This window comes from Malaya genurostris, chromosome 2, assembly GCF_030247185.1.
Source record: "Malaya genurostris strain Urasoe2022 chromosome 2, Malgen_1.1, whole genome shotgun sequence".
Classification (NCBI taxonomy): domain Eukaryota; kingdom Metazoa; phylum Arthropoda; class Insecta; order Diptera; family Culicidae; genus Malaya; species Malaya genurostris.
In genome coordinates, this window is record NC_080571.1 from 46,169,603 (window position 1) to 46,187,713 (window position 18,111).

General features: G+C 37.9%; 1 protein-coding gene across 3 annotated transcripts in view; it reads left to right on the top strand.

Moving 5' to 3' along the window:
- The first annotated feature begins 917 nt into the window (after positions 1-917).
- Positions 918-18,111, top strand: part of LOC131427288 (furin-like protease 1) — a 664,527-nt gene continuing 647,333 nt past the window's right edge. For all 3 annotated transcript variants that reach the window (XM_058590335.1, XM_058590336.1, XM_058590334.1), the window contains exon 1: positions 918-2,743. The gene's annotated coding sequence lies outside the window, so the exon portion shown is untranslated. The remainder of the gene's footprint in view (positions 2,744-18,111) is intronic.

Consider the following 18,111-nt stretch of genomic DNA (forward strand, 5'->3'; position numbering starts at 1 on the left):
TGATTTTCAATATATCGATGAAAGAATGAGAATTGAAACTCTGCTACTACTCCCTACAAACGTTAGTTTGGTTTCGTCTTGTCATAGAGGAAAGAGTGACGTTGGCAATTATACTCTTTCATTTTTTCGATGAGAAACGGAAAGGCTTCGTTTCTCTTCGGTTGCTCTGGTGTCGGTCATTTACGAATGAGACAGTAAAATATTGAAAATGAAGCTGTTGGAATGGTTTCTTTCATTGAGAATGCGTGACAATTTTAAGCTCTGGTGACAGCCATTAGATCTTGAACTTGTTTAATGGTCAAAAAGTAGCTTTTAAACGAGCCCAAGCTTGCGAGAATCGGTTCAGCCATCTCCGAGAAAATTGAGTGGTACAAGAAATCTGTGTGAGGTGCACACATTCATATATTTTCCGATCTCGTCGAGCTGTGTCGAATGGTATATAACACTAGGGGTCTCCGGAGCTCCGATCAAAAGTCGAGTCACCAGTGCATAAATTCAAACACGGAAAACCGCTATAAAGCTGAACGTAATTCAATCTTTTAAAAAGAAAATGTTTTATAGATATTTCAATTTCTTTTAGCTCTAAATCTCAAAGATGTCGCTCTACTATCTCAGCAGGCTCACTTGATAAATATACCGTAGAAACGATTTTCCTTTCATAGTGTTTGCCATTTTGACACTTGTCTCGGCACCATCAACAGAACTGAACAAAACAACGAAACACGGGTGATGGTAGTTGTGTGTGGGGCGGCCTGTTTATATGCACGGCAACGCAATGTACACAACATGCAATGAACACAGTGGAATGAAGCAGCAGCGCAAAAATTCCAATCCAGAACCGCACACCAGCACGCTCGGGATCGGGTTGGCCTTCGGTGGCCTCGCTTCGACCGACTCCAGTCAGTCACATCGGAACAGCTGACGGAGTTGGGAGTGTTTTCGCGTTCGTTCGTTTTTTGCTCCTCGCTCCGTTTTCTGGCCACCACACATCAGATGGTGTATTCCCTTTTGGTCGAACTGACTGGCAGTAGTGGAAGAAGTGAAGGCAGCAAGTGCCGTGTGTATATCGGAACGGGACGGTGTAATCGGCTGCTGCGTGCGTCCGAGCAAGAAGGCCTGTAACATATTTGGCAGATTATTGTTCTGCTAGCGCCGAGTGGTTTGAAAATAAAGAGATGAAGAACGCAATTGATTAGCGGACCGTCGGACGGGTGGCCGCGACCACCAGAGCAAAGTTTGACCTTTTCGGAAGGGGTTCTTTTTTCTGCTCTCTGCTCCATCATCTTGTGCAGATTGCACTCCGCCGGGTTGGGTCGCAGAATAGTGTGATAATTTCAGCCCCCTGCTATGACGTCATGAAACTGTGGCCAGCATCATTCTGCAAAAACCAAAACAATGAAGAAGAATGGCTAACAAAAATCTGGATATTACAAACTACTTGTTTATTCAGTACCCTTTAAAGCACTTCCCCGCAAATTATCGATCAGAATATCATCACTACGATAAGGAAATTAAGATTTTACTCGAATTGAAATGCTCGAATGTTTGTTTACCGTACTTTGAGCGCTCTGATTGCCCACCAAATGCCCAAGATGTTGGCCACGCTAGCACTTGCTGGAGCGCCCTATCCTTGCCACCGGGCTGGATAATTTAACCAGTGAACTATTGACAGTTCCCCGACACCCGTTGAGAGGAAGGTGTATGTGCGTGCTTCTTGTGGCCGTCGAGAAATGTGTCGCCGAGGTGAAAATCGTGTGCCAGTTTGCCAATGCGCTAGAGTGGGATAGAATCGAATATTTTCCCGAGACAAGCAAGCATTTCTTTTTTTCTCCTTTTTCTGATGGACCCACTGGCTAGCAGCAGCAGCAAAGCAAACGAACTAGTGAATGTGATTCAGATTCGATCTCGCTGACCGTCGTGGCGCCGTCGTTCGGATTGAGTCCAAAAAATAAAAAAAATAAGGTAGCTCTAATGCAAGTTCAGTGAAAGAAGGTGCAGCAATAAAACCATTTAAATTTGGCACTGATTTGATCCAGGGGAAGGTTGGAAAGGTGTCAGTAGTGTTACGGTATTTTCTAATCCCAAGTCTTCGTCTCGCCGTCCATCAGTACACGTACCTGTGTGTGGTGTTGACGGTGAGGTACGCATACAAACGCGGAAGCTCCCATCGTTTGACGTTTCGCTTTGGTACGCGGTTCGTGGTCGCGAAACCGTGCAGAAGGGTTGACGACATCGGCATAGAATATTGTTTTGTGCCATTTCAAAGCCCTCGAATAGGGTAAGGTGTTGTGAGTGGTGTGGGAGAGAAGATGTGCCAAGTGATAACCAAAAGTTGAACTAAAGCAAAAAGGCAGTGCGAGAGAGAGAATCGACGAATTGTAATATACCAATGCACAGAGGGCAGAATTAGGTGAAGAGGAAGAGCCGAGGATAATCGACGACGGAACGACCGAACAGGTCGACCAGTGGCGGTTGTGGTGATTGCGGTGGTGTGCGTGTACTATTTACTTTGGCTCCGACGTCGTTCGTCGCGTCGTGCGATGCGTTCGTGTTGAATGTTTTCTTTCCTTGCTTCTGTGTTCCGTGGTTCCCCCGTCGGTGATTCGTTGTTATTTACGATTGTGACGGAGCAAGTGAGCTTCCGAGAGCTGATTTAGAACCGTGTGCTCCATTGTTTATGAATCGAGTTGACACCTGGAAGAGTGGAGGAGTCCCCCCGAGCGGTAGCCGTTTCGATAAGAAGGTAATCATTTGAATATTTATTTTGTTAATATTGATTTGTAGATCAGTTGTTTACTATAAGAAAAAAAAAGTTTTTGTATATTGATTGCCTCCCAATCATCGGGTTCAAATTTATTTTGGTTGTCTTTTGGTTACATGTTCATGAGACAATAGAAGTCTTTCCGATCAGCGATGCCGAGTTACAAAATATAAATTCTCTTAGACCAGCTCTTACATCTCTATCACTTTTATTCTTCTGAAAATTAAACTAACAGTCAATATGCTGACATCAAAGTGTTCAGTAAGGCGGGTGGGTAATGTCAAAGACATAACTGCATAACGTGCCTTCGAAAAAACTACTTCTTTTTTACATCAAAACATTGAACATCGTTCTCATTAGTTGACAGTGACATTAGTAAATTGTGAAAGCTTTACAATTCTTCTTCACTTCTTTCTTCACGACAAAGATAGTTTAAAGCAAAGTAACAAAAAATGCCCAGACGCAAAACTGCGCATGGAGCGAATGCAATTCAAATTGATGCGAGGATTTCAATGGAAAAATTTATTGAAAACAGTTATTGCGATTGATTTTAGATTTTTAGAAGAACAAAAAAGGATGCAAAAGTTCTGCTGCTGAATATTGTTGAAAATATTTGTCACCTTTTCGAAGTGAATGACGCACAAAAAAAATATTTTAAAAGGTCTTCTCGCTAGTCTAGTAGCTGACGAACGCAAGGCAATGAAAGCAAGCAAAATCGCATTCGGAATTAAATCAATTCTAACAATCAACTGACCCCCCCCTGAAATTACTAAAAAATGATACCTAAAATCACACCTTCAAAAATAGATCTCCGTGTTAAATCTTAACAAATTTAAAAGCAAAAACTGTGCCTCCTGGTTTGCCAAATTCACAAACCGATCCAGGAACTAGCACAAGAAAAGAAAATAATCCAGTGGGCTCCGATTCACAGCCACCATCAGGATTACTGAAGTTTTCGGAAATTGTAGAATGGATTTTCGCAGCATTCAATATTTCTGAACCTCTAAAGACCATCATAACGGCATTCCTTCCAATAGCTAGAACTTTTTTAAAACAGTTATCAGTTCAATGGCCAGCTCTCTCAGGTTTTGTATCATTTGATGGATAATTTATCATCCGCCGCAAATGATTCAATCACTGTCCTGCAGTGGAATTGCATCATGCCAAAACTTGATTCATTTAAAGTTTTGTTGCATAGTCAAAAATGTGATGTGTTTGCTTTGTGCGAAACATGGCTTACATCAAACATAACCTTAAATTTTAATGACTTTAACATTATATGTCTCGATAGAGACTCTCCGTATGGTGGAGTGCTTTTAGGAATTAAGAAATGTTATTCCTTTTATAGATTAAACATTCCTTCTACTTCTAGTACAGAAGTTGTTGCTTGTCAAATAAACATTAAAGGAAAGGACATTTGCATTGCTTCGGTGTATATTCCTCCAAGAGCACAAGTTGGACAGCGACAGGTTAATGAAATGGTCGAAGCCCTCCCTGCTCCACGATTGATTCTGGGAAAATTCATTTCGCACGGAATTATGTGGGGTTCCGTTTACAGTGATAACATATAATCCATATCATCCTCCTGCACGTCCAAGTGCATTAGATTTATCTCTTTGCTCGACTTCAATTCGACTAGATTGCACCTGGAAAGTATTTCTTGATTTACACGGTAGCTATCATTTACCAATCATCATCTCAATTAGCAGTAGCAATTGCATTGCTACTTCTGTTAGTATTCCTTATCATTTGACAAAAAATATCGATTGGATTAAATACCAAAGTAGTATCTCTAGTATTTTGAATTCAATGGAAGAGCTCCCTCCACTAGAAGAATATGACTTCCTCATTTGTTCGATTCTGGAGGCAGCAGAACAATCCCAAACTAAACGTTTTCCTGTGCCAACGACTAACAGAAGGCCTCCCAACCCCTGGTGGTACAAAGAGTGCTCAGAGGCTAAACTCGCAAAACAAAATGCTTGCAAGACGTTTCTAAAACGGGGAGGAGGAACTCCTCAGAATTTTGAAAAAATCATGGCTTTAGAAACCAAGTACAAGCACATACTATTGAAGACATTGTGTCGAAGGTTTGTCAAGGGAAACCTCAATGCGCACTCTTTGGAACACGGCCAGACGAATGAGGAATCGTAACGTAGGAAATGAGAGTGAGAAATACTCGAACCGATGGATAATTGACTGCGAGGAAAGTTTGTCCAGATTCTGTTCCTACGCATAGCATTATTTGGGAGCCTTCTCTAAATGATGGTTCCATTGATAGCCCCTTTTCAATGATGGAATTTTCCATAGCACTCATGTCTTGTAACAATAACGCTCCTGGGTTGGACAGAATTAAATTCAACTTGGTGAAGAATCTGGCCGACCTTGCAAAAAGACGTTTGTTGGAATTGTTGAACAAGTTTCTTGAGCAAAATATTGTTCCACCTGACTGGATGCAAGTGAAAGTTATCGCCATTCAAAAGCTGGGGAAACCAGCTTCCAATCACAACTCATATAGACTCATTGCAATGTTGTTCTGCATCAGAAAATTGTTCGAAAAAATTATTCTTCGACATCTCGACACTTGGGTCGAAAGGTTTGTTGTCAGATACTCGGTTTGGCTTCCGAAGAAATAAAGGGACGAATGATTGCCTTGCATTACTTTCGTCTGACATCCAAATTACCTTCGCTCAAAAACAACGAATGGCATCTGTATTTTCAGACATTAAAGAAGAAGGGGTGCTTTGCAACTTCAAATGACCTTAGCGAAGTACTCGAAAAAACAATGATCAACAAATTCAAAATAACTAATTAGCAACAAATTACAAAAACATATTTACAGTATCATTAGCGATTTTTACTACTTAATTACAGTGATTTTGTATTTGTTGGTCGATTTTTTTTCGAGTATTTCGCTAAGTTCATTTAACAAAGCATCCCATATAAATACGCTTGAAAACAAATCGGTACCCAGAAGCTAGTTTGTTTCTAATTAGTTGTATGTTAGTTAAGGTGGTTTTTAATTTGTTTTTGTTTATTAACATTTTTATTCTGGCCTTTTGCGTAAAAGCTTAACGTTACCGATTGGCTTACATTTTTGTTATTTAACAATTTTTTTTTTGCTATTAGATCCCGTTGTCACCCTTTTTCTAGGGGGAGATGAGTTTCCATTTCCATCCAACGAGAATAGGGGGTCACTTCGTCCGCGGCTTATCTCATCATCCACTGCTTCATCGTCGGTGTTGTTTGTGATTTCCGTTGTACATTGGTTGCAGTTGCTGGTTGGTTGGAGGGTAAGTTGTTAACTGCAGCTGGTGTACTTTGTTCTATAGGGGATACTGATGGTTTCGTTGAAGAGGATGTTTCATTGCTGTTGGTGGCTGTCACAGGTGTACTGGGGATGCTTGGGGTTGGTGTGATGGAAGCACCGTTGGTGTGGTTGTCTCTTTGTCCAGTTTATCACATGGCTTACCGTAGTGAACAGCTTTCTGACAATGTTGACATGTGGCCATCTGATTGTCATAGGTAACAAGTGATTTGCACGGAATTCTTGTATCCTGACCGAAAGTCACATAAGAATGTATGGGCCTCTTCAAGCGCATGCGTAACAAACAAACGCCATTTAGAATACCGTGGAAAAAGTTCTTCCACTTTTCTTTTTCAATAGAGAGAATCTCTCCGTATTGGAACATAGTTTTGCGAATATAAGGATCGATGACGCTTGAGGGAAGATCATGCACACGCACTTCTATAGCTATTCTCTTCCATATATACTGGAATGTTGTACTTAATGTTCTCGTGCTCCACATAGTGCACATTATTATTGTCTTTTGCGAATTGGATTGCATCCAACTCTTTATAAAACTGAATGTGAACAACATTATTTGTCTTATTGCATTGAAGTAAATGCACACGTTTAATGTCAAGATGCATCTGTTCCTTAAGCAAACCTTCAAGTTCACGTATCGAAGGTCGAATTTTGCACTGCCTGAAGTCAACAACAATTTTATTCTTTCGTGTCGGCGGTAGCTTTTGTTCGTTTGGTTCACTCATTTCGAGGTCGTTCTATAGTTCACTACACAATACTGTACTTGGTTTCTTCCGTCCCGAACGTAAGCGGTTTTGTTATATCGGCTGACTTGGATTAGATGTGAAAGCGAACTGTGAATTTGTTGTTCATGTTCATTTGACTACATGTATAGCAGTCATTCCTAATATGCACCTGCGTGAGGCCAAGATTAAAATTGCTATAATTTACGTCAGTGTTAACATGACCTGGCGACGTCCACAAGAAGCCAAGCAGCAACACCGTTCCACAAGCTCGAAGTCTCTGCTTAGCGCTACACATATGGAAAAATACCTGAGCTAGTTTGAGTAGCTTAAGGATCGAAATAGGTCGAAAGTGATTTTCTCGGATGAAACAACTGTGACGAGGGTTGGAGTGAAGCGTGTCTGGTTGGGAAACAGTACCGAGTTCGTTCAGTGTACTTTCAAACACTCGATTAAAATGAATGTTTGACGGTGCTTCTCAGAGCAGGAATTCGGTTGCTTGAAGCTTTTCACGTAGAAATGAAAAAAAAATGCTCGCCATTTAGTCTCATGAAATCGATCGAAAATATGTTTGAATCTGATAATAGAAATTGGGATCTTCAAGAGGACAATGACCCGAACCATCAAATCCGCCTCTGCTTCGAAAAATCAAACATCTTTTCCAACAAGCTGCGCTCGTAGAAAGCATACCTTGAAGGTGTCAACTGTTTAATAATTGACTGCGCCAAAAGTTATGCTTTATATGATTTACAGATCTGGAACCTTGATAATTGTCCTGACACTTTTGAAATCGATTGAAGAACGTCAGTCATTTTTGTTCAAAAACATTTCTCTAGATAAGATCAAAATCTTCTAAAATGTTTTGAAAGCAAACTTCGTACTGGAATTTTGGATCACCCGCTAAACTGGTAATGGGATTGATACTATCACTCAGTGGAAGAAACCTTCCGTGTACGAGCAGATTCTAGTGGCCAAAACACGAGTGTCTGGTTTCCTCGAACTATTACGTTTGTTTTACGTCGATGAACTCGCCCGAAAACTGATGATCTGGCAAGAGCTTTGCAGCTGTAGATTCAAAGTCAAACTTTCCGTAATCGATATAGCGTATGAGTATTAGTGCTTGAGTTCGGGTGTATTATCTTTTGTAAAGCTCCATTAAAATTTTGACAGTCATTTCAATTGAGTGAAGAAAGTTCCATGAAATATGCTCACTTGGTCTGGAATAACTTTTTCCTAAGTTAAATCCATCTCGTGAAACACTGAGTTTCATGTGCCCGGATTCTAAGTGAATCGTCTTATTCGTAACGACTCAAAACTTCTCTCATACCGAATGCCACAGACAATACCATTGCTTCAAAATTATACTATTCCATGACGCAGAAACGTACGCCACCAATGTTGGCAACCTTCAAACCACTGAAAGTTAAGCGTCCTTGAAAAACTCATCCTCAGCCATACCTCGAAAAAAGAAAAAGAAATAAAAACTCATCAAGCTAAAGACTTGATCGCTCACTTCCTCCGGACTTCTCCGATGATAATGATGACGATGCCGACGATGGTTGATGACTAATGGGCTTGTGGGACTGCTACCGACTGGCGCTACTCGCGGTTTCCGAATGCACCGCCGAATGCAACCGACGACAACCCAACAAAACAGACTGACAGAGTAGCACAGAAACAAACGGCGGTTCAAAGCGAAAGTTTATAAGCAACTTTGTGTGCAAAATCCACATCCACGAACAATGGAAAACCCCGTTGCGGTGCGGTGCGGTGCGGGTTGCGCATATTCTTAAATGGCCGCACCCGGATAGCTTCTTCTCGCTCTGCGGTATGTTAATATCGGATGCAACGGGTAGAACACAAAACATTAAAAAGACAGTCGACAAAGAAAAGAAAAACCCAAAAACATGAAAAGGTGAAAACCACGTAACGATGGCGATGGTGACGGCAACGGAGTGTACCCATGTTAGGTGGAAGTGCGGGCCCGCAAGACGGTGCTTGGTTCTGCCATGTCTACTTCGGAATCAGAACTGTTTTTTTGTTACCAATCGCTATGGCTCGTAGCTCAATGAAGCTGGTTTTCGAATTATTATTAATGTTCTTTTGGTAATTGAAGTAAAATTAAAATTACCGATGTAGTTCTCGAAAACGCTTGTCTTCGTTCCAATCCAATCTGCTGTTATCACTTTTTTCTTTATCTATTTCAACCATACATCCTTTTACTTCCTGAAGCAATTATGTTTTTACTATACGATATATTTTAGTTAATAATACGGAACCGAAGTTGGTAAAATTCGAGCTTCTATATTAGAACTGCAAACGATGTAGAGCAAGTTTATCTTGACCTAAACCATAACCATGTACATTTGCTCCAACTGAACAAAACAAATAATATTGTGATCTGTGATCTGTGTGAAGAATAGTGCCATAGAAGTGTGGCATCCTATGGCACCATCCTCATCTAGCGACAATTTTATTCGAAGAACCATGTCGCAGTATGGAGAGATTCTTTCCATAGGAAAAGAAGTGTGAAAAAAATTGTTTTCCCCGGTAACCTGATTGGCGTACGTTTGTTACGCATGCACTTGAACAATACCACACCTTTATATGTGACCCTCGGCCAGAACACAAGTTTTCGATGTCAATCGCTGGTCACCTACGACATACAGCTGGGTGCCAGAAAGCTGTTTACTACGGTAAACCTTGCGAGTAACTGAACAAAAAGACCAAGCTACTACTTTACACGTTCTGAACAAATTCATTATTTCTGAGGCAGGACTCATCATCGAAACTGCAATCAATGTACAGGCTTCCGCTGCTTCTGCTACAGCGAATCCGCATCGATATTCTAACTATCTACTATCGAATCTTCGGAGTTTTGTACACTCTGAGTTTGGTTTGATGCCAGTTTGCAATAGTTTTACTTTTTAAATCGAAATTCAGCTGAGATCCGGTGGGATCTAAACATTTATAACATTTATAACATTTATAACATTTATAACATTTATAACATTTATAACATTTATAACATTTATAACATTTATAACATTTATAACATTTATAACATTTATAACATTTATAACATTTATAACATTTATAACATTTATAACATTTAAAACATTTATAACATTTATAACATTTATAACATTTATAACATTTATAACATTTATAACATTTATAACATTTAAAACATTTATAACATTCATAACATTTAATAACATTTAATAACATTTATAACATTTATAACATTTATAACATTCATAACATTTAATAACAATAATATCATTTATAACATTTATAACATTTATAACATTTATAACATTTAAAACATTTATAACATTTATAACATTTATAACATTTATAACATTTATAACATTTATAACATTTATAACATTTATAACATTTAAAACATTTATAACATTTATAACTTTTATAACATTTATAACATTTATAACATTTATAACATTTATAACATTTATAACATTTATAACATTTATAACATTTATAACATTCATAACATTTAATAACATTTAATAACATTTATAACATTTATAACATTTATAACATTTATAACATTTATAACATATATAACATTTATAACATTTCCAAAAATTATCAAAAATTAAATCAGTTATGAGTTCATTTTAGAAGACTTCTTTCATTATATTGCATCGTCATTTGAATAATTGGTTTGAAAATTTATCAATAATACCGCAACTGGAATTCGGAATGTATGGGATCATGAGGCATCTGAAATAAAGTTTGTGAAAATTGGTTCCGCCGTTGATAAAACTTATCATAAGTATAAATGAACATTTGGACTTATTTGATAAAAGTACTAGTTTTGTACAATCGAATGAAGTAACTAAAGGGAATGGATTCCGAAGATTTCAAGGAGTCCTTATTTTATTTGAATATTTGAAATTGTTTTTTTTTTCTTCATAATAAAAAAATGTTTTTGAAAATCACTTAATTCTAGAATATTTCCAAGCCTCCAAATCAGAAAAAAAACATCGTTGATCATGTAAGGTAAGCAAGAGCCGTTAAAGCGATGGGCTCATAACGCAAAAAGATAGTCGTGTTTGTATCACTGATTCCGAATAAAAATTTCAAAATAACACCTCAATGCAGGGTCGTTGCATGCCCCTTCACCTGCTAAGCCGAATAATACTTTAGTGATTGAAGTGTGAAGTTTAGTGATTGGAATTTCCAAATCTTGACCATCCGTAAGTTCCCGTTTTGAGATAAAAAAAACATAACATAAACATAACATTTATAACATGTCTAGCATTTATAACATATCTAAAAGTTATATCAGTTATGAGTTCATTTTAGAGGATTTTATCATTTATTTATTTCATCATAAAAATTTTATCACATTTACAAAAAAAACATACCGTTGATAAAACTTATCATAAGTATAAATGAATATTTTGACTTATTTGATAAAAGTACTCGTCTTGTACAATCGAATGAAGTAGCATTTGTCATATTCTTTACCAATATTTATCTGTTATAAGTCAACTAAATTTTGATGAAACCTGAAAGTTAAATTGGAAAAGAACCCATCATAGATTCGATTCTGTCAACTATCGATACCCAAAAAGATAGTGAAACGATGGACTATTTATTCTTTCTGAGAATTTGGAATAAATACATAAATAAAAAATGGTAATCTTTCATGTTATTTTTTTACGATTTGAATACTGAATAAAGAGCAAGAGCCAGCAGATACGTTCCGTGGTTCCAATTTAGCCTCATATTTAAAACGTCCGAATTGTTCATGTTGAATTTGCTGTTGTTTTGATTGGAACAGACTGAAGTGACGTCTGTCGAGAATTGAAAAATCATACCGGCTCCCAATGTGATCATCTCACATTACCTAATGAAACCAAAAAAATCAATTCAATTAGCTCCGTGTTTAATTAGCACTATGCCAATTGGGTAGACTATCGATTTCACGTTCAAAGTAATATGAATCATGCGCAGATTTTGTGAGACTTTGCTGACATCGATGCAATAATACACGATTTAAGTAATGCCATAATCGAAGGAATTTTTTTTCGAGCTTAAAATGAACTTAGTTTGAGTTCAATGTTCCTTCTGAAGCTTTTTCTTTGAAATTAATTTATTTAATTATTTCGAATTTTTCGTCAGCAACTAATTGAGAAACTGTCCCTGTCATCATCGCAAACATAAAAAAATTGACTCAAATTCATTTACAGATTTTTTCCTTGGGTATTGTCACTACTTTGAGACAGATTGAATGATGCTGTCTGTATCCTTACTTATTAGGAAAGGATGCATATCATGGGTGATATTTGACAAAAAGAGGCAACAATACACAGAAGAGGAATAATAAAATGTTTATTATTTTGAATATGACAAACTTAACAGACATTGCCATGAAAGGGAAGCGATCTGTTAATTGAAACTTATCCCTTTTGCAGTGATGTGATCATATGAAGACCGAATCATGCGCTCTTTGCTACCTTTGGGAGTCGCAAACGGCATGGACAACATCGTCTAAAATCCGCACACCTAGTATTTTGGTTGCATGTTGAATGAAGCGTAGCCTCCTGCAGCGCTCCTAGTGTTCATTTGGGTACCAAAGAGAACATAATCCTTGATCGTTCATATTTCAAATTATGCATGGTACTAGTTTTGTCACAACGCAAGCAAACAATCATTTGTACATTTTGTTCAACCGTCGCCATATTTTGTTCCGTTTTTGTTGCTCACTCGGAACTGATAGTTTTTGTCTTGTCTTGATTTGTCTACGGCACATGAATGATATATCGAAAATACCCGGATTTTAAAGGTAAATTATAGAGAAATAATTCGGTTGTTCGAAGTATATAGATGGCAAATGCTTGGATAAGTTACAATAACCGTGCACAGTGTACATGTACAGTACTTCAATCAATCAGTTTGGAGTTGACATGCCATCATAATTCACATCACATCTGGACATTTCATGCATTTCTAAGTCATTTGGCATGAGAAAATTGTCTTCAGTTTTTTTCCATGTAGATAAAGAGACCTCTGTGTATATTAATCGATGTTAATAAGATAGTTTTCGAGTTACAAGAAATCCGATTACTTGAAAAATTCAGCCAGCACTGTATATAGCCAAAGCTGACAAATTTTCCGAAATCGGTTTTATGCTTTTCGAGTACACCTTTTGCATTCTTTTGCCCATTTTATCTAGTTTTTTCGAAGCCGGAAGCCAGATTCTGTTAAAATTCAATAGAATGCTATGGGACCAAAAGACCTTATATTTGACTTTTGGTTAGTGAAAATTGTTTCAACAATTTTTCCATTTTTCACACATTTATCCCGTCAGTCCGGAACCGAAATTCGGATCCGGATAAAATTTCTTAGCGGGAAATGTGACCTAGAGACGTTACACTTCAATTAAAGTTTGCAAAAATCCGAGGAAATTGAATGCACATTTTGCTGGAAAAAAACGAGTTTCGAATGGAGTATCGGAGACCCATAGTGTTATATATCAGCTCGATGGGATCGGAAACTTCACTTTCTCACATATGATTGAATAGATTTTCACCAACTTAAATTCAAATATAGTGTATCAATGAAGTAGTATTATGAAACAGAAATCTTCAAAAGTATTTTCTGAGCTTTCCAAATTGTAGTATTTTGTTGAATTTCTGCTGTAATATACACGAAAAAGTGAAAATGACGCCAGCATTCGCCGTTTCATTTCTAAGATATTTGTCATAAAAAAATATTTTCGATTTCAGAAATCTCAAGTCTAAAGTCGATTTTTCCAAAAAAAAAGTTTTTTTTAGATTACACTTGATCTGGATGTTTCATGCATTTCTAACACATTTGGCTTGAACAAATTATTTATTTTCAATTTTGCAAATTTTCCTCTCTTCTATTTCATTTATCAACTCTTTTCTAGTCTATATTTTGCTCGATACTGATAAAAAAATTAAGCTGAGTTCATGGCGGCTTCATACGTCATAACGCACCGAATTTAAAAAAAAAACAGTTCATAAATCGGTGAACATAAAATGTTAAATTTGCTTTTAATAATAACAGATAATAGTCGCTGGGGGCCAGGACTGGAGAATACGGGGGAGGGTGGACCAATCCACAAATCATTCAATTTCACCATTGCTTTTATGCATGAATGCGCTGGCGCGTTTTTTTCTATAGCTTGATGAAAACTAGAAATCGTCTGACACGATCAGCTGTTTTTTTTTTCATAAATACGTTTATTTCTTAAGGCAGTTTACATAAGTTTTTCTTCGCCGTAGCATCACTTTTACATAATATTCTTATCCTAATTTAATTCTAACATAGTCACAACGTTTTGCATTTATTAAAACATATTCTCTTATTACTTAAATATCATCTTAGGTAACTCGTCATTAATTATGAAATCTACTCGGAAATATTATTTGAACCAAACGATTAACTTCTATAAATTATAAAATAAGCTGTTATTTTCAGACATTTTGTTAATAATTTCATAAACTGTTTCGAGTTTGTTTGTATCATTACATTATTTTTATTCTAATTTAGCTATTGGTTGAACTCATGGACGCAGCTGGGATCAGAACTAAGTCTTGAAAGGGGCCTTTATTAAATTGAAACTCCAGTTTTCTTTATGAAATGATAAATAAGTTTCATGTATGAAAGGTCACGACAAGCAAGAATGTCTCGAACTGGGATATTGGATAGTCTACCTTGGGTACGCAAAGAATTTATTAGTTGAGATCTGACATCACGATACTCCACGCATGTCCAAACGACATGATCAATATCTCGATAACCTTCGCCACAAGCACAATGATTAGTCTCGGAGAGCCCAATTCGAAGGAGATGTGCATCTAACGTGTAGTGATTAAACATGAGTCTAGACATCACACGAATGAAATCTCTACTCACATCCAGTCCCCTGAACCATGCCTTTGTCGATATTTTCGGAATAATTGAGTGCATCCACCGACCCAGATCATCTTTATCCCAAGAAGCTTGCCAGCTGGCAAGTGTTCTTTGGCGAGACGAGCTATAGAATTCGTTGAAAGCAATTGGTCTCTCATAAATTTCACCCTCAATAGCACCACGTTTGGCTAAAATATCGGCTCTTTCATTGCCAGGAATGGAGCAATGAGCCGGGACCCAGACTATAGTGATTAGATAATTATTGTTCAATATGTCGTTCAGGCACTGTTTTATTTTGCCCAGGAAAAACGGTTCAGTCTTGCCAGTCATGTTTGAGCGAATGGCTTCAATTGCACTCAGACTATCTGTGAAGAGGAAATAATGGTTTGGAATTAATGTGACGATTACACTCAAACTATATTGAACTGCTGCTAGCTCTGCTATATAAACAGATGCTGGTTCTTGAAGCCTAAATGAGGCCGAAACATTATTGTTGAACATACCAAACCCTGTCGCTTCTTCAATTCGCGATCCGTCCGTGTAAAACATTTTCTCAGAGTCAATATGCCTGAACTTACTTGAAAATATTTTTGGGATTTCCGTCGAGCGTAGATGATCCGGGATTCCACGCACTTCGCGCTGCATGGATGTATCGAAAAATAACGTTGAGTCAGGGACATTTAGGAGGCTGACACGGATAGGAATATATCTTGAAGGGTTGATTTCCTGTGACATATGGTTAAAATATACTGTCATGAATTTTGTTTGAGATCGAAGCTCGACTAGTTGTTCGAAATTTTTAATTACCATGGGATTCAGCACCTCACGTCTTATTAGCAGGCGTGATGAAAGCTCCCAAAATCGATCTTTTAATGGAAGAACTCCCGCCAGAACTTCAAGACTCATTGTATGTGTCGAGTGCATGCAGCCTAAGGCAATTCGCAAACAACGGTACTGAATTCGCTCAAGTTTGATAAAATGAGAGTTTGCAGCGGAACGAAAACAAACGCATCCATATTCCATCACTGAAAGTATCGTTGTTTGATACAATTTTATTAGATCTTGCGGATGAGCACCCCACCAAGACCCTGTTATCGTTCGAAGAAAATTTACTCTTTGTTGGCATTTTGTTATCAGATACCTAATGTGTCCTCCCCACGTGCATTTGGAATCGAACCACACCCCGAGGTATTTAAAAGTTAAAACCTGTTGGATCATTCTTCCCATCATATGGAGCTGAAGCTGCGCGGGATCATGCTTTCTTGAAAAGACGACTAACTCTGTTTTCTCCGCAGAGAATTCGATACCAAGATGAACAGCCCAATCGGACAAGTTATCTAAGGTATCTTGCAATGGTTTATGCAGATCAATAGCTTTGGGTCCAGTAACTGAAACCACGCCATCATCTGCCAATTGTCTTAGTGTACATGGGGTTACTAGACAGCTGTCAATGTCATTTACGTAAAAATTATAGAGGAGCGGACTGAGGCATGAGCCTTGCGGGAGACCCATGTAACTATTTCTGAGTGTTGCCAAATCGCCATGTGAAAAATGCATGTGTTTCTCTGACAAAAGGTTGTGCAAATAATTATTTATAACCGCTGGGAGTCCATTTTGGTGAAGCTTGTCTGAAAGAACATCAATGGAAACTGAATCAAATGCTCCTTTAATGTCTAAAAATACAGATGCCATTTGTTGCTTTTGAGCGAAGGCAATTTGGATGTCAGACGAAAGTAATGCGAGGCAATCATTCGTCCCTTTATTTCTACGGAAGCCAAACTGAGTATCTGACAACAAACCGTTCGTCTCGACCCAAGTGTCGAGACGTCGTAGAATAATTTTTTCGAACAATTTTCTGATGCAGGACAACATCGCAATGGGTCTATATGAGTTGTGATTGGAAGCTGGTTTCCCCGGTTTTTGAATGGCGATAACTTTCACTTGTCTCCAGTCAGGTGGAACAATATTTTGCTCAAGAAACTTGTTGAACAATTCCAACAAACGTCTTTTTGCGAGGTTGGGCAGATTCTTCACCAAGTTGAATTTAATTCTGTCCAACCCTGGAGCGTTATTGTTACAAGACAAGAGTGCTATAGAAAATTCCATCATTGAAAATGGGTTATTAATAAAACCATTATTTGGAGGAGATTCCCGTATAATGCTCTGCGTAGGAACAGAATCTGGGCAAACTTTCCTAGCAAAGTCAAATATCCATCGGTTCGAGTATTCATCACTCTCATTGCCCACGGTACGATTCCTCATTCGTCTGGCCGTGTTCCAAAGAGTGCTCATTGAGGTATCTCTTGACAAACCTTCGACAAAATGTCTCCAATAGCTACATTTTTTGGCTCGAAGTATGCTCTTGTACTTGGTTTCTAAAACCATAAGTTTTTCAAAATTCTGAGGAGTTCCTCCTCCCCGTTTTAGAAACGTCTTGCAAGCATTTTGTTTTGCGAGTTTAGCCTCTGAGCACTCTTTGTCCCACCAGGGGTTGGGAGGCCTTCTGTTAGTCGTTGGCCCAGGAAAGCGTTTAGTTTGGGATTGTTCTGCTGCCTCCAGAATCGAACAAATGAGGAAGTCATATTCTTCAAGTGGAGGGAGCTCTTCCATTGAATTCAAAATACTAGAGATACTACTTTGGTATTTAATCCAGTCGATATTTTTTGTCAAATCATATGGAATACTAGCGGAAGTAGCAATGCAATTGCTACTGCTAATTGAGATGATGATTGGTAAATGATCGCTACCGTGTAAATCAGGCAATATTTTCCAGGTGCAATCTAGTCGAATTGATGTTGAGCAAAGAGATAGATCTAATGCACTTGGGCGTGCAGGAGGTCTTGGGATCCGTGTCATGCTACCCATATTTAATACCGTCATGTTAAAATTGTCACAAATGTTTTGTATTAAAGATGATCTGCTATCATTGTATACGGAACCCCACATCATTCCGTGCGAATTTAAATCCCCCAGAATCAATCGTGGTGCAGGAAGGGCTTCAACCATTTCATTAAGCTGTTGCTGTCCAACTTGTGCTTTTGGAGGAATATAAACCGAAGCTATGCAAATATCTTTGCCTTTAATGTTTATTTGGCAAGCAACAACTTCTATACTAGAAGTTGAAGGGATGTTTAATCTATAAAAGGAATAGCATTTCTTAATTCCCAAAAGCACTCCACCATACGGAGAGTCTCTATCGAGACGTATAATGTTAAAATCATTAAAATTTAAAGCTATGTTTGAAGTAAGCCATGTTTCGCATAAAGCAAATACATCACATTTTTGACTATGCAATAATATTTTAAATGAATCAAGTTTTGGCATGATGCTTCGACAATTCCACTGCAGGACAGTGATTGTATCATTTGCGGCGGGTGATAAATTAT